At 35.6% G+C, this 23,820-nt stretch overlaps 1 long non-coding RNA gene across 1 annotated transcript in view; it reads left to right on the top strand.

Moving 5' to 3' along the window:
* Positions 1-134: 134 nt before the first annotated feature.
* Positions 135-23,820, top strand: part of LOC119243591 (uncharacterized) — a 31,990-nt gene continuing 8,304 nt past the window's right edge. Inside the window, exons 1-3 of the long non-coding RNA XR_005124766.2 lie at positions 135-429; positions 2,917-3,042; positions 7,763-7,821. This is a non-coding gene — a long non-coding RNA (uncharacterized LOC119243591). The remainder of the gene's footprint in view (positions 430-2,916; positions 3,043-7,762; positions 7,822-23,820) is intronic.

Genomic DNA, 23,820 nt, shown 5'->3' with positions numbered 1-23,820 from the left:
GCAGGCGTGACGATTTGCGAAGCCCCGCCCCACGCAGCGGGGCACGCCGGTCTCTCCGCCCCCCCTCCCAACCTCCCGGGGCGCTGGCCTCATGCGCAGGCGCGGGCGCAGGTAGTGGGCGTAGCCACGTCGCGCCGGGTCGCGGGCTCTTGCGCTTGTGCTGCGCGCTTTTGCGCCTTGGCGTCGTGCTCATCCCGCTGGGGTTGACGTGAGGGGTTTTCCACGTTTCCTCCTGAGTCTGAGCGATCAACAGCAAAATTTCTGAGTTTCAAAAATATGTTCGAAGCGTTGTGAAGTGTCCGCCAGCTGCGCCCTCAAGGACGCCAGTGGGGTCAAGTGGACGCGCGAGTTAGTGACGCACCGTGACGCAACCGTGACGCAAGCGCAACTTTCGCGGGCTTCTGCGGGATGTTTGTCCGGAGACATTAGGTCAGAGGCTCAAGGGACCGACCGCGTCCCTAGTCTGACTGGGTTCAGCCCCTTATTCACCACAGCGCCGCCTGGGGCTAGCCTGAGAGCGGTGGAGCTCACTCTGTGGCGACTAGTCAGGAATAAGGTCGCTTCACTAGAGGCCTAAGCATGGAGGGGGTTTCCAGTGGCTTTTGACCCCTCATGCTAGAAGGGCATGCTCTTAGGTGTTTCCACAGAGTCAGTGACTTTTCACGTTACCTTGAGAAATGGTGAGGAGATGGCGCAAGATGAATGTTCACGTCAGTTGTCAAAGGAACTTATGGTTAAAGTCAGCAATGTGCTTCGTAAAAAGAAGTCTGAAAAAGGTCATACCTACGGGACACGCTGTCAGTCATAGGTCCCAGCCACCTTCCCTTTGGTGGTGATGGGATTTGGAGTTCCCAGTGTCTTTTGGCTTTGGTCTGGAGTGGGGGTGGAGTCCACAAAGCCTGTATGGAATTAGCTTTAGGACATCCTTAACCCCTAACAATAGCGCTTGTTGTTCTCGGCCAGTGCACCAAAATGCTGTAGAAATAAATTCTAGGCTTTTACCCAGGCAGAGGGAGAACAAATGGTACTTCCAGGAATGGTGAGGGCAGGAGAAGCTTTGTTACTCATCCATGAGGGCCCAGACCTGGGGAGCCCCGCAAGGTCTGAGCACCCATTTAAAGACCAAGGGTTCCTTTTATACACTGCTGTGTTACATTGATAGCATCATTTTTCAGCAGGCAAAGTCCCCAGACAAGGGTGGGGGGCAAGGCAAGGGGGAAAGATGCAGGCACTTGGGGATGGCGTTGGAGAGACAGACCTGCTTGGCCGGCAGCTTACCTTATAGATAAGAGTGTTGAGGCCCTGGCCTTCAATCTTGAAACAGAAGGATCTGTAAGTAAGCAAACTTGTTGATTATGCCTGCATTGGAATGTCCATTGCACCTGGGCTGGACGTTTTGCTGGAATCTTTATTATATTCATTTGCTCAATAATATATTTTCTCATCAATAGGAGAAATACTTGAGTGTCAATTTTCTGTGGCTGCTTTATAAATTACTAGACGTTAGCGGTAAAACACAACACCCACATGTTAACTCAGTCCTGTAGGAAGCTCAGCTGGGTGCCCTGAGCTCAGCATGGCTCAGCTGGGTGCCCTCCGTAGGTCTCACAGGCATGAAATGAAAGTATCTGCAGTAGGGTCTCTTCTAAGATCTTGGATCTTCTTCCAATCCCCTGCTAGAAGAATTAATGTTACCGTTCTTGTTGACTTTAGGTCCTTACTGACTTTCCTGCTGGTCCGAGGCCAGCTTTGTACCTTCCCCGGTAACCCTTCACTGGTTCTCTCAAATGTGCAGTCTCTGATTTCAGGGACCCCCCACAATCCCCTAAAGTACTCACCTCATAGGTCAGATCCAGTCATAGAATTTTCTTGTTGATAAACCTAACCCCCAAAATAATATCCCCTCCCATATTCACAGATTCTGCTCACACACAACAGGGTGGTGGGTTATGTGCTCTGTGGAGCCAAGGAATTTGGGGGGACCATCTTAGAATTCAGCCTTACACTTTTATGTATCAGATTTTGTCTGTTTGAAGAGTTAAAACCTAAGTATAATAGGTAATTGACTGACTAGGCCCAGGGAAATAAATCACCTTTTATTTTATTTTATTTTTTTAATGTGAAGAACAATGATGTCAAGGAAAGGGAGGCTTAGGGTCTAGGAAAGTGAGGAAAAGGAAATAAATCTTTCACTCCGTCCACCAGGAACTTGGATGAGGGCTACAGTTCTGGTATCACTCTAACAGAACATGATGCCCACATTTCTCCATATGAAAATACCTCTCTTTCTAATGAACTTTATGTTAAAACTCAGCACTTCAGGAAAAACTTCCTTGAGTTTCATACTAATATAGTTCGTAAATTATTTAAAGATGCCAATAATTTTTAATGTAAGTTGGAGATACTAAAATCTAAAAGCCTAGCAAAATGTTTCCCATGTAGAGAGGATTTATTAAACATGTACTTTGTGTTCTATATGAAGAGATTTAAGAAATATTAAAAGCTTTGAAAACATGATCTGTACTGTTTGAGGAGCTTGTGATATAGTTTAATTTAAATATGAATACTTGATTTTGACTTTATCTGGCTTCTGCCTACCTACGCAGCTCTCTTTCAGATTACCTTTCTAATCGGCCTGCTCTTCTACTAACTTTACATCTTGTGACTTTTTTCTCTGCCTGAAAATTTCATTTTAGCTGTTCCAATCCCTGATTTTATTTATACTTGTTTTCAACTTAAATTTTACTGCATCAAAGAAATTTCTTTGACTGCTCAGACGTTAAGGTCCATCTCTTAGGTATTCTTACAGTGTGTCATGGCCCTATTTGTGAGCATTTCTTTCTTTATTATAACTGTACATTCACATTGCTATAATTATGTAATGATTTATGTTCTATCTTCTTTGTTTTTGTATAGGTTCCATGATGATTTTAGTGGAATAAAACGTTTCTTGAATGAATAAGCATTTGACTATTTGCCTAGAAAAGCTTCATGAAAAAACCGAAAACATTTTCTAAGTGGAAATAAGTTTGGATGGATGAGGTGAGGCTGCTTTCAGGGATTTTTGAATACACACCTGTATTAATTGAAATGATGCACCAGGGATATCTAGGTTCTTAAAACTGACATAATTAAAGGCACATGTTTTCCAAGTGTAAATTCTTTAATAGTTATTGAATGGGTGATACACAGGACAATCTGGAGTGGTGCTTCTAAAACTTGAGTATGTGACAGAATCACTGGGTAGTTTGCTAAATATGTAGATTCTATTACCCATTCTCCAGTTCTCCATTCAACCCAGTACCATAACCACTAGAAAGGAGCTCTTAGGCACTTGTAATGTGCTGGGCCAAATTGAAATGTTAAGTATCAAACGTCTAAGACAGTATTTTAAAACGTGTGTAAAAAGCTTCTGCATGGCAAAATAAACCATTATCAAAATAAAAAGGCACCCTACTGAATGGGAGAAGGTATTTGCAAATCTGGCAAGGGGTTAATATACAAAATATGAGGAACTCATACAACAGAACAATAACAAAAAATCCAATTAAAAGATGAGTGGAGTTGCTGAATAGATATTTATCCAGAAATTATATACAGATACTCAACAGACACACAAAAAGATCTTCATCACTTATTATTAGAGAAAAGCAAATCAAAGCAACCATAAGATATCACCTCATACTTGTTAGAATGACATTATCAAAATAGTAAGAAACTAATGTTGACAAGGGTGTGGAGAAAAGGAAACTCTCATACTCTATTACTGGGAATATAAATAAATACAAGCTATTCCACTTGTATTTATTTAACCAAAGAATAAGTATGAAAACACTAATTTGAAAAGAATATATGCAACCCTATATTCATTGCCGTACTTTGCAATCACAAAGATTTGGATACAACCTAAATGCCCATTGATGGATGAATTGAGTAAGAAAATTTGATATACATATATGCACATGTACATTTGAGTTTATGTGTATATATACACAATGAAATATTACTCAGCTAAAAATAAATTGCCATTTATAACAACATGGTTGGACCTTAAGGGTGTGGGGGCGTATGGTGATACGCCCTTTAGGTTCTTGGGCAGATTCAGCAAACAAATTAGTATCAGACATATGAGTAAGTGAAAGGAATAAATTTAATTACATGTGTGGAGAATTTACATGACTAAATTTTAGAGTAAGAAAGACAATCTGAAGGTTTCTATTTTTGAGCAAATGGGTAAGGGACCTAGAGTGTCAAGGAGAGAAAGGATTCACATGGCCAGGAGAGGGTGACTCATGACAAAACCAGATGCTCTAGATGTTTGCCCTGCCGTAAAAAAAAGTTTCCCTGATAAGAAAGTTGTTTCTAGAGATGACTCTAAATCTGGCTAATCTTCATACTATATGGTAATAGTAAAAGTTTTTTTGAAAGCCACAGGATCTCAATTGAACTTAGTTTCACATGACAGTGTGACACATATTGGAAATAGCCTGCTCTGGATATTTTGGGGAGGCCCTTCCTTCACGGTCAGAATGCTAAATAAAGTCAGACAGAGAAAGACAAATGCCATATGATTGTACTCACAAATGGAGTATAAAGAAATAAAAGAATAAAGAAAAAAATGCTTAGATTATGAGAGAAAGGGGGATTAAAAGAAGTATGGTGGTAGATAGGAAATAGACTTTTGGAGGGCAATATTGTGTAGTATATCTGATGTTGAGTTATAATGCTATCCAACCAAAAATAAACCTACTTAAATATTATTAACTAGTGTTAAGAAAGATTGACTGAAAACCTTGGTGATAGTTAAAGAAAAAATAAATGAAAGTTAATAAAAAATGTAAAGTATCACACTGATATTTTAAAAGGTAATTGAACATTAAAATGCAATTGGATTAAATAAAATATATTAAAGTTATTTCATTTTTATAATCCAGAACATTTAAAATTACTGTGGCTCAGGGCCTCCCTGGTGCTGCAGGCGGTTGAGCGCAGCACTGTGAAGCTGTCCGCAGCCTCTGCAGTGCAGGTTCGATCCCGACCGGCCTGGGAGATAGCCACATGGTGAGGCAGACCTTTTCTGTCTCCCCTCAGCAGTGTATTTCAGTCAGTCTGCCTGTTCTGTTCCCCACTCTGTCTCTGGTGAATCCTCTCACCCTCCCACACATCTGGCCTGTACCCCAGTTCTTGTATGCATAAATAAATAAATCTTTAAAAAAAGTAAAATTACTGTGGCTCATGCTATGTTTCTATTTAAATTACAGAAATCCCTGAAACCATAGTCTTTCTATTCAACTCTGTCTGTGTACATGTGGTATCTAGAAGATGACATGTTTTAAACAGCATCCTTACACAAATGATTCTTTTTTTTTTTAATTAATTTTGTAAGATTTATTTATTTATGCATGCAGGAACTGGGATGTAGGCCAGAGGTGGGGGTGAGTGAAATACACTGCTAAGGGGAGCAGCGGGTGAGACAGGAGAGGTCTGCCGGGCCATGTGGGTTAGCTCCATGGTTGGGGATCGAACTCATGGTGCAATAGCTGCCAATAGCTTGATTGGGCTGTCTTTAACCCATGCACGAAAAATGCAAATCCTCAGATCCCTTCTTTGAAAAGCAGTAGACTATGATAGACATTTGAGTAATGCAGGTCTAGGAGGCTGAGAGACTTGGAAACCAGAGAGGTTGAATAGGAAGTATCATATAGGAAGTATCATCAGAAAAGGATATTTGGGAATAAGAATTGAGTACCTGACTGATGAGGAGGGAGAATGTACTACAGTCTACAAATAAATCCAAAGTGCTTATCCTATAATACAAGGTAGTTTTGATCAGAACTATGAGGATGTCAGGAAGAGCTGCCCAAATTGAGCTTCTTCTATTTCTTATTTATCACAGTAATTTTTTTGTTTACAGTAATTTTTTTCCTGAAAAAAATTCAAGCTGGATGCAGAAGCAAATAAACCCATACTAAAAAGATAACCGTGAAACAGTGTGTCATAAACAAGCCTAAATTTCATATTAGGGGCCTCCCTGGTGGTGCAGCGGTGGAGCGCTGGGTTGCGAAGCTGCCCGCAGCCTCTGCAGCGCCAGTTGGATCCCCGGCCACCGGGCGAGGGTCCCACAGGGTCCCACGGGGCGCACAGACCTCTCCTGCCGCCCGCTGCTCCCCTCAGCAGTGTACTTCAGTCCTTCTGCTCTGCTCTCAGCTCTGGCTCTGGTGAATTCCCTCACCCTTCCACTCTTCTGACTGCACGCAGTGCTTGTATAAATAAATAAATAAATCAAAAAAATAAAAATAAAAAAAGAAATTGAAGCAAAAAACAGTAAAAAGAAAGAAAATTTAAGAAAATAAAACATTTCTGGTCACTGAATAATGTTAATTTCATGAGACTCTCCCAATTAGTGATTTTTGCAGAGACAAAGCACTGGCAGTTCAGAGAGGGTAGATATATGCCCCAGGTGCCAGTTGTGTTTTTTTTCACTTCCATTTTCCACTTTTGTTATTTTAAGGATTGTTGCTCATCAAATTCATAAACATGCTGTACTTTTACTGTTTTTGTTCATTTCCAGAAAACCTCAACTGCAGCATAAAGGGAGAGGGCACAAGGAAACTGATTTACTCAGTAACTTGGTGCACATAACTTATCAAGAAAGTGGGAGTTAATCCATGACTTTTATGTTACCACACAGATGGAACTGCCAGAAGATGGCACTGTTTACATGTGAAATAAGAGCTTTTAAAAATCAGTTCTAGTATCTGTGCTTCAGTTCAAAGAAAAATGAAGGAAAAGTGAATGTGGTGTTTTTTAAGCTATGCGTATATGTGGAATATGTCAGAGTGAAATACTGAATCATAATATATTGCAGAACTGCAAAATTGTTGTATACACACTTGCATATACACATAGAAAACATATATACATAATTACATTTGCATATTAATTTGTTTTTACCTGGAAAAGAAAACATTGTGTGTTAAATGAAACATGATTCTCATAGGCTTGTGTTTTCCTTCCAATTGCCAGGTGTTATTTTATTTTTGAGGCCAACATCTTGAAATAAAGCAATTTGTGCTGCTTATAAAACAGTAGGTGATACTTATCTTTATGATAATTTGAAAAAGACATGCATCTACCTAATATTGAAAAAAACCAACAATTGATACTTTATGATAAGTTGAATAGGATGTGAATTCAACTAATTGAAAAAATTCCATGTGCACATAAATATTTCATTATGTCATGAGGGAAATTTACCATTTTCTTTTTAAAAGGCTGCCATCATAAATCTTGAAGTTATTCTGTTTCTTAGATTATTTCTTATTCAATGTGAAGAGCAAAATTAAAATGAGAAATTGTGTACTCTGATCACTTAAGTTTACTTTGTAATAAAAGTTTACTCATGGATTTAAGAATTATATTGTATAATGTAAGTTTCTTACATTCCTCACCCTCCCCATTTGTGGTCCACTTCTTAAAAAAGTTCAAAAAGTGGAATCACGACCTTTTCTAAATAAGCGGTAACTTTATAATGCTAACAAATATATGTCTGTACTGCATAAATAATAGTTTTTAATAGTTCACTTGTATAACATAGGATCTTAAAATTTTATCTTTAGTAAAAAGTACTAATGTTAGTGAAAACATAGTAATAATTTCATAAATTCTTTAATGTAAAATATGGCCTGTTTCTTACCAGAAAGTATTCCTTTGTTTTATTATGATTTTACACTGATATTTTGTTACAATTTTATTTTTACAGTGATGGTCACTTGGAGCCTTTTCACGCATTACTAGATACCAAAAGGTATACTTTGAAAGGTATGTGATATCTTGTATTTAATCCTCAGAGAGTGATGATATACTCTGGATGTGTGTGACATATATACATAGACTGGGTGCTGTATTCATTTAGATTTGACAGAACAGTGTATCTAAAAACATAATTCAACTTCTAAACAACTTCTAAACAACTCAGAACAGTTTCAGATATGAAAACTGCTAACACAAAGCCTCAGGGAAGAATTAAAAAGGGAAGAATTAAAAAGGGAAGAATTAAAAAGCCATGCTTGCTATTAAGTTAATAAAGATAGGGTTAATGTGGCAAAGACTTTATACTCATATATTAAATATAATTAGCTGGTTACTTCCAAATATTTTGTATATAGAATTGTACTTATTATTGTGTAATATGTAAATATAGGTGAATTTGTTCTGCTAAACCTACCAACTAATACCATAATCAAATGCTTTTTGAATAAGTAGAAAAATATTTTTGAGCAGTTCCATAAATAAAACCAAGTATGTTAAACAAGCTATAAATTTGGGTCTCTCTCAAATATTTGTATACACCATTTTATAAACCATTTATGGAGAGAAAAATCTTTGTGAAAACAAGAAAATCACTTTCATTGTTTTCTAATGTTCTGTTTGTTAAACTTGACTTTTTCCACTGAAATAGACTTCTTATAACTTGCCTTGTGTTTGTAGCTCATTCAAACATTGGAGTAGTAGTTAAGCCATATTTATCAAGTTATAGATCAGTCATGCATATTAATTATATTATTAGTGCTGGTGTTTTCTGCTTATAAATTGAATATGACAGTGTTTCCCATTCTTAAGTAATGTAGTAACCTGTTTAACGTCAACCAATTACAGAAAGTCTTACTCCCCTCCCTTCCCCTCCCCTCCCCTTCTTTTCCCCCATAGAGGTGGCCTGCACAGTTCAGGCTTACCATGGAGAATTCTGATAAAATGATTACCTGTGTCATTCAGTTCCTAAAGGTTCTGATATATTCCATAATATTTGCTAAATTTTAATGGTTACTATTGTTTGATGCCATTTTAAGTTCAATAAAGTTTTTCTGTCCTTTTTATTTTGGTATTATGGCTAACCGATGAGCATATTAAATTTAGTGTGGGGTTGTCTTTGTGAATGAAAGGTAGGGGAAGTAGCTCCAATAACCTGTAAATTTCTTATTGCTTTATTAAGTTTTCACTCATTGTTAAATATTATAAAATTGAAAGTATTCAAAAATAAAGTCAAGTTAGTTTGATCTTTATACTCTCCTTAAAATACCAAAATATTGCTATTGGTTTCTATCTGGATAAATTGCTTTTCTAGTAATAAATTAGCTATTTCTGCATTCTCTTATAGTAACCAAGTGTCCAAAGAATAATGAATATTAAAATCTATAAAATAAAAATGTATATGGGGAGAAAAATAAGTAGAAAGAAACCTTGATCTGAAATATGGACATATGTACACACATAATATACATTTGAATCTATAATAATCTTCCTTAAAATGCATCTTTTAGTAGTTTCTCTGTATCTCGAAATTGTTCTTAAGGCTTTGAAAGTAGAAATAGTATGTAATTAATACTTAATGAAAATTGTATCAAAGTTAATAAAATACCAGTTAATAAAGCTGACTTAAATTATGACATATATTTTATGAATGATTCAGTGCTGTTGAATCACTTCTGCTTAAACACTTCTACTTGAAACCTTTTTTCTTCAGTGAAAGGACAAAAAGACAAGAGAATTCAAGTTGGGGGGTAGTAAATAGAAGTCTTTATTCTGGTGCATGGTTCCGTTTTGAAGTTCAATCAGAATAGGCAATTTTTTAAGTTTTTTATATAAAATTATAACTAACTTCATAATTGATTTTAGATTTGTTACATAAGTGGAATGTAATGTTTCTTAAAGTCTATATATTACCACTTTTTCCAAGCATGACAGATTAAGTGGATACAAAGGAGTGAACAAAAATGGGAGGGGGTCATGGGTCTGTATCTGCATGGAGAAAGAGGGCAGTACTTTTGGGGAGTGCAATTTACATGAGCATCTGCGTCTTTTGTCATGTTTTGGATGGATGACCTGAGTCTGATATAGTGGTGAATAGCATTAACAAAGGTCTGGTTGTCAAAGGCTAGGAAGAAAAATGCAATTAGCCACAGCAATGAGGTGATGTCTATGTTTGGGGGGAAAAAACGATACCTAACTGGCAATAGAAAACATTGAAATGATACTATCAGTAAAAGACCAGATTGTTTGTGCATTTGTGTGTGTGTGTATTTGTTGTGTGTGAGTATATCTATTATATAGTGAAGTTATAGTGGGATATTTAAAAATAGTTGCTGGGTATGTTTGGTTTATGTGATAAAAGTGAATATGTACTTGTTACCAAAGAAATGACATGGTGAACTCAATGAAATTGTAACTCATAACCCACTAATTTCACCAATCTGACATTTGCAATGTACTTGTTTCTATTTAAAGATTGTTTGAAATAAATAAAAGTGCTTTAGGGTCCAAAAGAAGTTTGCTCTTTTTTGGTCTAATTTTTTGTCTTTCTATAAACCTTGCCATCCAGAGTGGAGAACCATATCTAATCACCCAATTAGGTCAGGCCCCAGGATAATCAATCTCTTTAACAGCAGATGCCTTGTTTTAGCAAATGAATGGTTGGTTTCAAAAGCAGTTTTGTGCTAAGAAAGGAGTGCAGTTGGCATGGGTGATTAGAACTCTTTTAAACTCTATGAAAGCTTCTGTAGATTGTTTTATACCCACACTTTGTGAACTGAACTAAAGCTGGATATATCCATCTTAAAATGAACATGGTGGGGACTTTATACAGCCTGTGAGAACATTTATATACATATAAATGGAATTATTTGGAACCCCAAATTTTTATATCTGTTTGAATTGCACTGTGATTTTGATAAAATCTGAAACTTGCATAAATGGTTTTAATGGTGCCCTTCGTATTTATTATGTGCCTTTATAAGTATAGCTTATTGGATAGGGGGGTTTTATATTGAACAAACAACCAGCTAGCGTAATTCTCATATTTGTTGTTTGCACTACACTTAACATTTGTTTGTACATGTCTCCCTTCATATCAGGTATATTTAGAGTGCATATTTATACAATATGTAAATAGGTAATATATGAGACAATTTTGCAATTAAAAGTTAAAGGTTATAAATGCCTATTAAGTCATAACTATAGATGGACTTTATTTTGCTCACAACTCATTTAATGGAGGATATAGTGAAATACTTTTTCAGGATGGCATATCAAAAAAACTAAGCCTTCAATAAATTATTTTAGCTGATAATTGTTCAACTCTAATTGCTGGAATTCATCAGTGATGACTATAGTAATATGTGAAAGAATTCAGGTCACATACGTACCTATTTCCTTCTTTTGGAGAACAGAATACATAATTAGAGCATTGAGTTGAATGTATTTTTGATGGTAACATTTGAACTTTATTGTAAAATTGTCAGTTATACCATTTTCTCCCCTCTTGAAAATTCTTTCATTAGGCCTAGTCTGTCGAAAATTATTATTTTTCATAGTGAAGATTTAGTAGAAACCTAAGGAAAAATTAAAAGTAGATTATCTTTAAGAAACATTTGACAGTAATTACTTCTTACCTTTCAAACAACTTAAATATCCATAATATATAGTATTACATTACCTTTTTATGCAAAGTTTTAAGGCTAAATTGGTAGAGAAAGTAGAGATTCAGTAAGATAAGATTTTTTAAATAAGACGTTCTTAACAGTACCTAATACCAAAGTAGAACTGTGACAATTCACTTTTGCTTATTATAAGGTATAATGGCTCTATAATATGATTAGTAGAATCAATTCTGCCTATTAAGAACCTTAAAACTTTTACCTGGAAGCCAGTTTAATGTCCAAATCTGTTACTCAGCCTCAGTTTAGATTTAAAACTTATTTAATTATAGCCTGTATAACAGTTTACATTTGATATAAAGAGATTAACACTTATCTTTATAAAATGACTTTCTCAGATCCCAGTTATTTTCATTATCACAGTATTTTAACAGTCAATTTGCATGAAAGCAGTTTTCTAAAATGTTCAAACTGAGTTCCAATCTCTGAACCTGATTTTATTATTGCTTGAAATATTTTCCCCTCCCACCCTTCTGTAGACTCCAATAAAATGCATATTTGGCTGCTTTTAGTCATCCTACAGGTAATGAATACTCTGCTAATGCTTTCAGTCTTTTCTAATGTTTATTTCATTTTGGATCATTTCTATGGCTCTATCTTCAAGTTCATTAATCTTCTTCAATGTGTAATTGAAGAAGATTAATCCCATCCCATTTGTAATCTTAATCTCCAGGCATTCCATTTTTGGGTCACTTTTATATCGTCTGTGTTTTACTTAACATGTTCAATCTTTGCTCTAACTGATTGAACATGTGGAATATAATTATAATAATGGTTTAATGTCATTGCCTACTAATTCTATAACCTGTATCAATTATGATTGATTTTATTTGTTCATTATAGATTATATTTTCCTAGTTCTTTGTAAGCCTGCTTATCTTTTGTTTGATATAAGGCATTGTGATTTTACCTGAGGTGTTTTGTATTTTTATATTCTTTGTTTTTTAAAGATTTATTTATTTATGCATACAAGAACTGGGGTACAGGCCAGAGGTGTGGCATCGGGGGGAGCGGTTAGACGATTCACCAGGGACAGAGTGGGAACAGAACAGGCAGACTGACTGAAATACACTGCTGAGGGGAACAGTGGGCGGACAGGAGAGGTCTGCTGCACCATGTGGGTAGCTCCCTGGCCAGGGGATCGAACTTGTGCTGCAGAGGCTGTGGATAGCTTCAGAGTGCTGTGCTTAACCCCTTGCACCATCAGGGAGCCCCTATTTTTATATTCTTTTAAATATTCTTGGGCCTCCCCTGGTGGTGCAGCAATTGAGTGCTGGGCTGCGAAGCTCCCCGCAGCTTCTGCAGCGCCAGTTCTATCCCTGGCCGCCCGGTGAGGGTCCCACATGGTACTGCAGACCTCTCCTTCCGCGCCTGCTGCTCCCCTCAGCACTGTATTTCATCAGTCTGCCTGTTCTGTTCCCCGCTCTGACTCTGGTGAATTCTCTCATCCTCCTGCGCTTCTGACTGTACCCAGTGCCAGTACTTGTATAAATAAATAAATAAATCTTTAAAAACAACAAATAAATAAATAAATAAATAAATATTCTTGCACTTGTTCTTGGAAATACTTAGTTGGAAGCCATTTGATCCTGTGTGTCTTGCTTTTAAAGTGTTATGTAAAATTAGAGTTGTATTTAGTTTAGAGTTATTTCTTACTAGTCTAGATGAGATTTTATACTTTGATAGTCCAGACAGACATTCTTCCAGTTCTTGTTTGGCCTCTGGTCACTGCTCCCTCTAATCTTTTCATGTGGTTCTTTACCTGGCCATACTTAGTTTCCTCATATGTACTCAGCTAATCAGTATTTGACTGAATACTCAATGGATATTTCTGCAGATATCAAAGAGTTCTCTCTTTATGAAAACTTTGTCTCTCCAGTAGTCTTTGATACAAACTCTAGCCTCCTTCACTTTCCTGGGTTTCCATATCTGTGTTCTCAACTCAGGGAATTGCCCTTACACCATCTCCTGTAAGGGCTCTAAAGGGGCTAAGATATGTAATGAGGGAACTCATATCAAATATTTTCTACTTCTGAGAGATCATTGCCCTTTGTTACCTGTTATCTTTTGTTTTGAGTGCTGTTTTTCATATATTTGGCATCTTTTTCTGTTATTTTGAGAAGTATAAATTTAGCCTCTCTCAGAGATTCAGTCTTGAATGGAAGTGGAATTCTCATGTTTGCTTTTTTTTTTTTTTAACGATTTATTTATTTATTTATTTATACAAGCACTGGGTACAGTCAGAAGCGCAGGAGGGTTAGAGGATTCACCAGAGCCAGAGCGGGGAACAGAACAGACAGACTGATGAAATACACTACTGAGGGGAGCAGCGGGCGTGGCAGGAGAGGTCCGTGTGCCATGTGGGACCCTCGCCTGGCGGCCGGGGATCAAACTAGCGCTGCAGAGGCTGCGGGCAGCCTCGCAGCCCAGTGCTCAACCGCTATGCCCCCGGGGAGGCCCTCATGGTTGATTTTTAAATATTGCCCCAGCCTTTTGTACTGATGCAAACTCAATTTGGTCATGACATTATTCTTTTTATGTAGTGCTAGATTAGTTTGTTAATAACTGTTGAAAAACTGTACATGTGTGCTTATAAGAGATATTGGTTTGTACTTTTCTCATAATGTCCTTATCAGGTTTTAGCCTCAGGATAATTCTGACTTCATTAAATAAATTGGGAGTTATTTCTACTAGTGTCTGTATTTAGTTGTATATCATTTATATTATTTATTTTGTTATTTGATGTTGATTAAAATTTACCAGCAACAATATTTGAATTGAGAGTTTATCTTTGTTAGAAGACTTTTAAAGTCAAATTAATTCTCTTAAATAGATATAAGACTATTCTGATTTTCTTTTTCATCTTGAGCTCACCCATAGATAATTTGGATCTTCTAAAAAATTGTTATTTCATCTAAATTGCCAAGAGCAGTTTCTGTAGGATGGCACAGATGAAAGCTAGACTGGATTAAATTTAAAAGACTTTTTGGTAAAAGATTAGTAGAAAATGTGGTAGTACCTGGTAAGAAGTGGGTTCAAGAAAAGGTTCTTTATTTTGGATATTATTAAGAATATGTTAAAGAAAATTCAGAGAATAATATTTAATTCACAGGGTTAATTTGTAATCAAATAAGACAAATGTATACAACTGATTTTTAACCACAGATTGGTAGAGGCAAACAGAGTTTTAATATGAATTTAGTGTATCTTCTTCTTGATCTTTCATTTTCGCTTCTAAACCTAGTCAGATTATTGAGTGGGATTCGGTAGAGAACTACTCCACTAATTGGGGCAAAAAAACTATTGGTCTTCAGGATTGATTCAAAATGAGAGCTATTATAGTTGAAGGGAAGTTTTTTTTTTTTAAATATACTGTGAAAAGTTAATATCTGTGGGGCCATTTCAAAATGGAGGCAGGAGTGATTACAGAGAAATGGCATTACCTGCCTCTTTTGAGTTGGGTCAAAGACTTTTGGTCCAAGCAAACAGATGTTTGTGAAATGATGATTAAGGCCTTTTAGCTGGAGGATGGTCAGTCAGCTCCCTTTTTACTCTTTCTAGAGACTCACTTACCAATTATGTATAACCAAGAATAATCTAAGCTTGTTAACAATAGTCAACTCTTCTTTAACAATTTACCTCATTTTCCTCTTTTCCTCGCATAAAATCTTCCTGTCCTTTCTTGAGGTAAGTTTTCTATCTGAATCTTTTTACCCCAAATTGTTATTGTTTGATCCCAATAAATAAACTTTGCCTTTTTAATTGCCTCCTAAATTTTTGGGTTGGCTGTATATTAGTATCTTTCTTTTCCCCACTTACATTTCAACCACTTGATGTTTTGTTTCTTTAAAAGGAAACTGAAAATTATGTGATTTTTTTTATTCACTTGTGAAAATAGTCACTGAAAGCAACCGGTGGTACCCTAACACACTTAGAAGAGGAGGGAGAGTAGTTACAACGAGTATGTAAACATTTATGCAGAGGATGTGGTATGAGGATGAAGCCTGCTAGCTGAGATCAACAAATTATCTTTGGTTTGAAGCCAGTCATCATGTGAAGATCTGGGGTGAGAGTGATTTGGGCAAAACCTATCATAGGTACAAAACCCTGAACCTGCAGTTCAGGGATTATGAGGAGATTAAAATAATACATACAAATTATAAGGCTTATACCATGATGCTGGCATGTAGTAGATTCTATTAATAACAGTTATCATTCTGATGTATGTAACCCTGTAACTGATATTCCTGTGTTCAGTTCTCCACAAAAATGCACTTCTGCATTGCAACTAGAACTATGTAAATCACAGATCGTATCACTTCTTTGCTTAAGAAACCCTTAGTTCCTGATCAGTATAAACTTCATGACATGTATTAAGGATGTCCGTCTATCTTTGTATCTCCATCTCTCATATCACTCTTTTCCCATTTATTATTGATTCTATACTAGTGCTTCTAAAATTGTAATGTATTTACAGTTTTCCAGGGGATCTTTTTCAAATGCATACCTTGATTGAGGAAAAATAGGGAAGTCCTCAGATTTTGCAATTTTAACAAACTCCTAGGGAATGCTATTTCTTCTGATCTCTGGGCTACAGTTTGAGAAACATAGCGCTAAAATTTTTTAAATTCCTACAAGATTACTCTGAGTCCCTGTAAATTTCCCTTTTATCATTGGTCTGATCTCACTGTCCAGAGTCACCTTTTCTTATTATACATGTTATAATAGCTATTATATATTGTTAGGGTATAAAGGAGGTCATCCCTTACCCCTCTGGTGTCTTCTCCAGCTGAACAAGTAATCAAAACAACATCAAACTGGTTAGCAAAGGAAAATCAGTGAATTTAATAGCATACATACAGGGAATTCACATGATTGTAAATTCTAAAGGATAATGGAGGAGACCAGTGATATTTAGGATTTTGGGGCCTGAGTCATTGAGTACAGAGAGTAGGAGATTTCACATGACAGACAAGAGAGGGTCACCTTGATGGAAGCTTAGAGTAGAAAATTTAGAATGGAAGTTTTCACAAGGTCAAAAACCACAGGTTGGGGTAGGAGTGATTATGGAGTTAAAACAGTCATGGGAGTTTCCAGGAGTCTGAGATGTGGGCAAAGAGGATTGTTTATCAGTTACAGAAAATCAACACAGCTGGACCCCAAAGTGATAAAATTTTACAAAGAAATGAATCCCCCCAAAGAATCCCCCACTATAAAATGATGCCCCTTGCTCTGGTAAAATGGAGATCTTGTCCTAAGACTTTTGGCATGCATCTATGCAGGTGTCTCCGTTCCCTAACAAACCCTAAAAATTCAGCCTTTGCTTATTTGTGTCTCTGCAAACATCTTTTTTCCTTAATAAACATGTCATGTGCCGCTGAATGGAAAACTGTGCCAAAACCTTTCTCAGAGGGACCCAAGAATCCTACTCACTGAATCCCAACAACTTGAGCTTAGAATCTCAGATTCCTAGCTAGAGAAAACATGTTTACTAATAAACCTGGACCTTGGTAAGATGCTCCCAGAGTAAATTCTTTGGATTGAAGGACTTAGGGAGGCCATAAGGGTTGAGACATAAACAGAAACTTCTAACCTTCAGGGTCCTCACTGGCTCTCAATCTAAAACCAGCTGCATTCTTTAAGTAACCCCCCGAGGCTAAAGAGCATTTATTGACCTCTGGTTCTTATACTAAGGTGACAAAAGGCCTATTTGGGGGCCTATTGGGAAAAGTCTATCTGACTTTTACGTGGGGGAACTAACCCCCCAGCAGAATATCTATGTTTATATCAGTGCATGTCTTATATAAACTATACATAATATGTATATATAACTTAGATATATCTCATATAAACTTTATTATATATAATATGTAAATAATATTCTATTTTATTAGCAAATAACATGTTTTCCAAGTTAAAAAGCCCAAGGCTTTGTTTTAGCTAATACCAAACTAAAATGTATAAAGATGATACACTGTAACATTGATTTTTTAAAATTATACTGTCAGAATGTAACAGTGTTTTATTGGTTTGAAACAAAGTTGGAAAGGAATGTGGAAAAGAATGGGAATAACTGATTTTTATAACATTTAAATAATAATAAGAGAAGAAAGTAATGCCACTTAATTTGTTTTAATATCTATAGTCAAATCCAAAAGAAAATTTGTTTTAAATTAAAAAAAATGTATTTGTCTAATGGAGAAACATAAAAATCACATTGTAGAAAAGTTTCTTCAGAGGGTACATGTGTAGTTATTTCTATTTCTCAAGAATTGTGCCTGTATGAAATTTTCTCAATGAGAGGAGCCAAATTTGTCTTCTGCTTTCCACTAAACCCACAGGAGAAACATTTCTGAAATCCATTGCAACTCCTAGCTATATTGTAACATAATGCAAGCATGCCCTAAAATGGCTTAGCTGGAGATATGTATAGCTATCAGCAGGTTGGATGGCTCTGTTCTCAGGGCTGATGAATTGTGTTTTCCATATGCACAGTTCTTGGTGTTGCTGATTTCAGTTAAGTAGACTTTCAAATTTTAATTTACATAGCATTAACACTTTTCCCTGAGAAGTGACAGTTTTATGGAGACATTTCCTTGTCTGTTCTCATGCAATTAAAAGAAAAATCCATGGGGCATTCATTAACACTTCTAAAAGTGATAGGCTGTGTTTTTATGCCATTTTCATTTGCACTACTTCTGATCTTGCCATCACTAATTAAAAAGGGAACTTAGGGTAATATAAACAATGATCTTTGGCTATAATAAAAGCTATTTTTTGTCTGATATTATAAGAGAAGTCTACACCGCCTCATGGACAAAGGATAAAGCCATGTTCTTTATGTCTTTGCTGTAAGAGGATTTATAATCTATTTGAAGGTCTCTTCTTTTGTAGAACTTTCTTCTGGTGTAGCTTCACTACACACTATTCTGTCCTCCACAACCAGTCCTGTGAGGGTATCCTTAAATCAATCACTTTGGAAGTAAGTCAGAATTTAAATTGGGTCAAAATAGGAGTATCATTAGTATGAGGAAGTGATGTAGTTGGTTATGCCTGGTAAAGAAAGAATTGCCAGTTGAAGGCCAGATGTATTTGAAGCAAGTTTTTGGATTTCATTCCATACATATGATATGTTATTAAAGGATTGATTAAAATAAGAGAGTGGTGTCAAGGAGCAGGAAGAAATTCCCCCTGTCAATCTGGTTAAGTAATTAGATTAAAATGAGGTAGATTAGTAGGAAGAAAAAACAAATTTAATTACAGGTATATGGGGACTCTACAAAGATATGGACGCCAACATCAGTGGAAAAAAATGAGGATATATATCTTGATTAATTAAGGGAGGGCATAAATGCTTGGGACTTAGAAGGAAGAGAGAGGGACCCACATGATGAGGAAGTAGTGATATGACAAAGCCCAGATGCTCTGTAATTAGATGTTTTCCATACCATTTAGATAGTTTTTTTTAGCAATGGAAAGGCTATTTCTGCTAAACTCCATAATTTTGGGTTATACCCTTATTAATATTCATTCTTCTAGATAGATAGGAGTGTGGTAAAAGTTTCTTGTGATTTTGCAGAGTCTGGATTGCCTCAGCTTGAAATAATTGACATGCCAATGTGGCAGATTATGAGAGGGATATTTTGAACATCTTGGGGAGTTCTGGCATTCAATGGCCATCTTAAATTTGGGTGGATATAGGCGTGAAACATCCTGGAACTATAGTGATATTCAACCAGTGAGGAAAGGGAATAAAACAACAGATGAAACTGATCCCTGGCAAGCTGGTCTATGGCATGCTCACAAATCCAAACAATAAATGGACAATTGTAATAACAGGAAGCACTGTTTCTATTTGATATTAAAAATATTAATAAAGATATTTAGGTAACAATCTTAAAAGTCAGGAAGGTCACAATTCATGTCACAAAATCTTCCCATTTGATCGATTGCCTGCCAATGGGGGACAAGTTCATAGAGCAGTGGTCAAGTGATGAAAAGGGCTCATTACTTCTTAAAGTTAAAAACAGAATCCCAGTTTTATGGTTTGTATATGGTAGATTAGAGTGAACATGGGACCTAGGATTTTACCTAGTAGAAAGCAGAGACAGAGACTAGAGCCATACACTATCTGGTGGATATAAGACTACCTGATTATGACTAAACGATCATCACGGGATTATTTTTAGTTCCTAGATCCTGGGTTTGGTTGTCTATGAAGGTGTAAGTAGCCTTAAGGAAATTTTTTGTCAGTGTTAGATCATCAGATATGAAGATGATAATTTACCCATTGATTTAGAGGTCATTCTTCACTGTTCCTCTTACAGATTAAGCTCAGGAGTCATACTCATGATCTCTTTATTAAATAAATGCTCAGACATGCCCTTAGTATTCTCTTTAGTGCAAATTCTCTCTCTCTCTCTCTTGCTCTTTTTTTTTTTTGCAGTATGGATAAATGAGAATTTTTTAGTGCTTTGATTGCTTCTTACTAACAGTTTCCTTTTCAGTTTACCTCTTTGTTCCTCCTCAGTACTTTGATTGGAAATCTCCTCAGTAAATATTTTATCATTCACAAATTTACCTTCCACAAACTGCTAGGACATGTTTACAACTCAACCAAGTCCTTTTACAAGGATCACCTTTTCTCTCATTTCCAGTGTTCTTCATTTTCATCTGAGACCTTGCCAGAGTGACCTTCACCATCCATATTATTACCAAGATTCTGTTCATGATTATTTATGTAAGAAAGATGGAAACTTTCTTCATAGCTTTCCTCTTTTCTTTCTGAACTCTCACCAGAATAGCCTGTCCTGTCCACATTTGTATCATGTGCTTCAAAATTCCTCCAGCCTCAACCCATATCTCAGTTCCAAAGCCTGTTTCACATATTCAGTTATGAGTCACAGCAGCATCCTATTTTGTGGACCATTGGAACACAGCAATGCTAAATATAGATGTACTTAATAAGAAATCTTCTCAATATGGGAAATAAAATCTGTTAGACCTATAGAAGAAATAGATACATTCACAATTATAGTCAGGAGATTTCAACACCATTTCTTGTAATTAATAGAATAAAATGTCAGAATACTAGAAAGCTTACAGATTTGAAAACCACCAACCAATTTGGCCTATTAATACCAATAGCACCCTCCAACTAACAGCAGAATACATGTTCTTCTCTGCTGCGCAAAAGGTATTTATCAATATAGATCATATGCTGAGCCATAAAATACATTTTAGTATGATTAAAAAGTTTAAAATCATTTGAACATGTCCTGTGACCACAAAGTAATTAAATTAGAAGTCAGCAATAGAATGATATTGAGGAAAATATCTAATATTTGGAAATGAAATGATGTATCTTTAAATAAACCATGGGTTCAAAGAGAAATAAAAAAGACAACTAGAAAGTACTTTGGACTGAATGAAACTATAACTCAGTTAAAAATTTTTAGGTGCAGCTAAATAGTACATAGACATTTATAGTAGTAAATGCATAGTTTGAGCAGAGGAAAAATTCTCAGTGATCTAAGCATTAACCTTTAGAAACTAGAAGGAAACAAAAGTTTCCAAAGTTAGCAGACTCCAGGAAATGAAAATAATGTAAAAAATCCATAACATAAAAACCAATTCAATGAAACCACATATTACTTGAGTATATAAAAAATACTGGTAAAACTAGTCAGACTGCTCAGGAAGAAACAGAGGAGATACTTTGTTAATATCAGGTATGAGAGAGATGACATCACTGCATATTATACTGATATTTAAAAGATAATGGGGAATATTATGTGCAATTTCATGCTAATATTATGATAACTGATAACTTTAAATGATGTGGAAAAATTTCCTGAAAGATGCATACTATCAAAGCTCATTCAAGAAGTAACAACCTGAAGGGCTTTCTATCCATTAAAGGAATTGAATTCGTAACTCAAAACCTTCCCACAGAGGAAAACCAGGTCCAAGTAGTTTCACTGAATTTTACAAAGCATTTAAGGAAGAAATAATTCCAATTTTTACCTAAATTCTTCCAAAATTTGAACAGGAATGAGTGCTTCCCAAAGTATTCTATGAAGCTAGCATTACCAAATCCAGGCAATATATGCAGAAAGTGCATTTGACAATTTGAAAAACATTATGTGAAAATAAAGACACATACCAATATCTATTATTAACACAGACACAGGGGTCATAACAGCATGTTAGAAAATCAAATACGAGAATGTAAAGAAATAATAATACATCATAACCAAGATTAACCCACAAATATAAAGTTAATTAATATTTGGAAATATATCAATTTGATATACCATAAACATATATGCAGAAAAAGCATTAGACAAAATCTAACATCCATTATTGATTAAAATCTTTCACAAAATGAAGAATAAAAGGAATTCCTAACCCAATAAAATCATTAAAAATCTGCAGTTAAAATTATAGGACTGAACGTGTTCTCCCTAAGATCAGGAACAAGTGGAAGTTGTCTGCTTCCACCGCTTCTGTTTGATTTTGTAGGTTATAAACAGTGCAATAAAGGGAAAAAGAAAACCCAAATGGCATACCAATAGGAAAGGGAAAAGTAAAACTGTCTTTATGGACAGATGTTAAGATTGTCTCTGCAGAAAATCCAATGGAATCTACAAAAACTTTTAAAATTAAATAAGTGAATTTTACAAGCCTGCAAAACATAAAATTAAAGCTATTGTAAAATGACCTCTACTGCAGTTTTGTTTGAATTGTTTTAAGATTAGCTAAAGGAGGCAATGATCCTGTTGAAAGTCCAGAGGCTCCTTATGAGTATGTATTACTTTACCATGGAAACTGAAATCTACTTCACTTTCTATCATGATTATAGCCTGACCTCTGAAATAGCTATGATTGGAGTTATATTTAGGACTCTGTGTAACTTTTCAACTTTGTTCTAGTTAATATCTGCTCTTTATTTGTTGTACCTAGTTCCTGCCTTCCAGGTTATTTTATTGGAAAGTATAGTACCTCACAAAAATCAAGGGTCATTATTTGATGTGGAGATTTATAATGTTCTTTAACCATTTGTTTTGTCCAGCTTGCTTTTACTTCACTCAAATATTCTAAGTAACAATAGTTTAGGAATTTTTATCTTATATATATATATTTCATCATATATATGTCATATACATAGACATAGAATTCCAAGATGTAAATAAGAATTTTGTCTACATTGCATAATTTCTACCTCTAGATTGGTTCCCAGGGTCTGATTTGACACAGGTGGGCCTTACAGAGTTGGCCCATTTCCAGGCCATCTCCTGTACAATTGATGAAGAGATTGGTTTCAGCGTCAGTTATGGTCTATATGAGTGATTATGCTTAGCTGACATGGAGAATGCTCTTTTTCTGTATTTTTATCCAAGTGACCCATAAGCAATGTAACCATGCATTTGAGTGAGACTAACACAGGTTGACTTAGCTATATATATAAATATATATATATATATATTTTTTAATGAGAGAGATTGTTTTTTGGTTTACTTGACCTGAAACATTTAATATTTTTAAATGATGAAACATGGTAAAAAAATATTGAATCAAAGATTTGGAAGTGTATGTTTCTAAAAAAAAAAAAAAAAAAAAAAAAAACTAAAAGACAAGTAACATATAGACCAGAAAAGCCATGAATCTGTTAATCTATTCTGAAATGGTTTTTCAGGTTCTTTGACACACAGAAGTAATAAACTAGTGGCAAGCATTACTATAAAGTACTATATAGTAAAGCAATGTTGTTCAGTATGGCAGCTTTTGGGTATTGCCTACTCTTTCTGTATATCTAAATGTAATAGACTAACTTGCATTTAAAGTATTGTGAGGGGCATATACTGCTTTGCTCAATATTCCTCTTGATTCTTGGTTGGGATGGGAAGGATTCTGTTCCTGTTGGTTTCTCAGTTCCTATTTGTCATTTTCTTTAGACTCTGTTCTTTTTCTAGTAAGTGTAGGGCTCAGTTTTGGTTTTTCTGTTCCTCAGAACTACCCCACAACACAATTATCCTTGTCATTGTGTTAAGATTGATGATTAATGTAGAATTAAACACAGAAAGTAAGAAAAAAAAGCACTAAATCAGAACAATTGTTCTTAAAAGTCTTCTCACTATGCTGACTATTAGGAATTTCTCACTGACCATCATTCTTTCTTGTTGTCATTTTTCTGAATTCTGTTTTTCTCTCTTGATCACGTTCTTATGTCATCATCTGGCCACCAATCTCTGTCATCCTCTACCCAGCCATGGAAAAGTGGATAATTTTTTTCTAAGAAAACAAAATCAGGATTTTCCTTCACATT

Source organism: Talpa occidentalis, unplaced genomic scaffold (assembly GCF_014898055.3).
Source record: "Talpa occidentalis isolate TD23 unplaced genomic scaffold, MPIMG_talOcc4v2.1 talOcc4.13, whole genome shotgun sequence".
In the NCBI taxonomy this organism is placed as follows: domain Eukaryota; kingdom Metazoa; phylum Chordata; class Mammalia; order Eulipotyphla; family Talpidae; genus Talpa; species Talpa occidentalis.
The sequence above is the reverse complement of the archived record's forward strand: the minus strand, read 5'-3'. Positions and strand labels throughout refer to the sequence as shown.